Genomic DNA, 3,109 nt, shown 5'->3' on the forward strand with positions numbered 1-3,109 from the left:
GTTTAAGAGGCCAAATTGTATTTTTTGACATTCTTGTCCGGAATAGCCTTTGCAGCCAGGGTAAAAAGTAACCAGTCAACTAAAGTCCCATTGCAGGTGCATTTATTGTGCAGTCAGTGACAAAGGTCCCCAGAACAAAGGGAAACATGATACAAAAAAAGAAAAAAAAAAAAAAAAAAACTATACAATCGTAAAAAGTTAATTCCCTGCCATTGTGAACCAAGACATGAGCACGAGCACGCAAGACACTTGAAAGCAAAGCACATCTCTCGTTGACATTTTACATTCTAAGCCCTACCTTCGGAAATGAACTACACTTTTTTTTTAACGGCACAGTTGAAATGTATAGCCTTTAGCCATACAAACGCATAGTACATGCATAACCCAAAAACCAATACAGTTTTAAACACACAATACATAAGCATAAAAAACCAACCAGATATACATTTGTTTACTGCAACTATATGGACCCATCTAATGACATCAACAAAATGGAAAACCAGTCTGTTCAGGTGGCACAAATGGTCAAGTTTAAATAACTCAATGTTTGTATAGCACAGGTTTGGCAACTTATGCATCACTGCTGGTAAGTACATCTGTTAATCTGTATGAATGAACTTCTATCAAATAATGTTTTACCTGTATGAATAAGTCCTGTGGTTATTTGTACAATGAGTATTTATATAAACAAATCTTATACATGCTGTCATGTTTTGTTAAATTGCTAAATCACACAACACATTGAGCATGTACATGTCCATTTCAATGGCTGCCGCTCCTTCAATGCCTCTCTGTGAATAGTTTTAACTCATAGGTTATTTAACACCTTTTTAGGCATTTCATCAACTGTCCATGTCCCAAAACTCTCTATAGGTTGGCATTCCCACACACTGGTGTCACAAGTTGAAGAAATGAACAGTTTCTGAGGTAAAACGTCAGTGGCTTCATTCAGATCTTCTTTTTCTATTAGGAATGGGCATTTCAAGCAAAAATACTATTCGAAAATGTAATATTAAAAAATCGTGATCCATCTCTACTTTTTTTAAGTTCTTATAATGTCCCAGCAAAAAATAGCGTTTTTCCTTCAAAGATAATTTTATTTGAGATATGTACATTAATGTAGCTAAGGACAGACAGACACTTTTATTTATTACAACACCCCTCTCAATAAATTGTCCAATAAGTTAGAGCTGGGCGATATGGAACAAAAAATATATCTCAATATATTTTGCTATATGTCGATATACGATATATATCTCGATATCTTTACAGGAAAAATAACCCCCCAAAAGCTACTGCAAAAACAAATATGCCAAATATTACATGTTAAGGGCCCTATGAAATGGTTTATTTGTTCTTCACCATATGTTTAATTGTTACCTAATTCTATGTTTTAGCATGTGTAATTATTTAAATGCATAAAAATAACTTCATTAGTTCTTAAAAATTCTACACAAATTCTTACAATAGCCTTATGTGAAATGTTTTTTCCCTTCAGAAAATCTGTGTATTTAAATTTTTCTGGTTATCAAATGAAGACATAAAACATTCATTTAAGATATCTTATAATTATTTAAAATTAAGCAAACTTTATTTTTGGGTAAATAAAGGGGATTTACTATTAAAAATAAAACATGGAAGAAATGTTGTGTGATTATTCCTTTAAAAATTATGTTCGTTTCTTTTTAATAGTAGTAGTAGTGGGCTTTGTACATTCTGATGAACAATAGTAATAGATTTCTGGCAAATACTTTTATTTTGACGAACCGTTAGAGTCTGTCTATGTGATACTACAGTCTATGATGTGATATATGACGCTAGTTTTACTCAAATCAAATGGTCAGATGCTCATGAAGTGACTCTCAGTGCAGTTCTGGAGATGTTCTTCATGTGTTTACGTCCTGATTTAGTGAAATGACAGAAGCTGAAATCACCGTGAAAGTCATGCGCGCTTCCGGGTGTTTAATGAATGAAGGCGCGCTTCTGCGCCATTCATTAACACAGACACGCAGGATTCATATTTAAATAGACCTTTACGGCTTAAAGCTGCAGTCGGTAACTTTTGACGCTCTAGCGGTTAATAAACAGAACTGCTTGCGTCTTGCGGAAGTACATCGTACCCGGAACTACTTCTCTCTGTTTATGTCTATGAAGAATCACAAAGGTACTGGGTTACTCCGCCGCGGTATCCCCGAAGCAATCTAAAATAGTCCAAATATAAACACTTATTATAGGTGTACCCTAGTGATTCAGGACAAGCTAAAAACACGGTTTGGAAAATGGATTCATGGTGTACTCGCTTATTATATAAATTTTTCTACATTTTGAACACAAACAAAGTTACGGACCGCAGCTCTGATTGGTTGTTTCTTACCGGGAGCGATGTATTCCTGCAAATGGCAATAGGACCACTGGGAGGAGCCAGAGGAGCTTGATTTTTTTCACAGATTATCTGTCTCATATTCTACTGTCAGGACATGATGATAGGTTTAACAAATATGTAAAAAGTATATTTTTACAAAAGTTACCTACTGCAGCTTTAATATTTGCAGATATTAGTCAATATCATGATTTGATGTAAGTGCACTGACCTACTTTTGAATAATTCAATCAAAATTTGACAAATTCCGTGCCATTCCGCGTTAAACTGTAAATTCCGTTTTTATGACTGGATTCTGCGATTCCCTCCACGTTTTTTGCATCGTGGAAATCATTGGGCCATGCAGTATATATCTGCCGTCTTGTTCTTCATACAATGGAGCCAGTTGTCCTTTTTTCTTTTCTTTTTTTTTTTTAGACAAGTTCTGTACACGCGAGGGGAGGGGGGACAAAAGCAAGGAGGTGGGGGCGAGCGAGCAGGGGCGAGCACAGCACAGAGAAGGCAAACAAGCAAAGTGGCGGAATCAGAATTAAATATAAACAATATATCGATATATACGATATGTCAAAATCCATATCGTGTTTAAAAAATATCTTGATATATTTTAAATATCGAGATATCGCCCACCCCTACAATAAGTTGCTCTGGTTTAAGAAAGACAACTACCGCTCTGTTCATCCTAGATGCAGAAGATATATTTTCACAACTGACTTGTTCTCCCACTGCTAA

The sequence above is a fragment of the Carassius auratus genome, chromosome 2 (genome assembly GCF_003368295.1).
Source record: "Carassius auratus strain Wakin chromosome 2, ASM336829v1, whole genome shotgun sequence".
In the NCBI taxonomy this organism is placed as follows: Eukaryota; Metazoa; Chordata; class Actinopteri; order Cypriniformes; family Cyprinidae; genus Carassius; species Carassius auratus.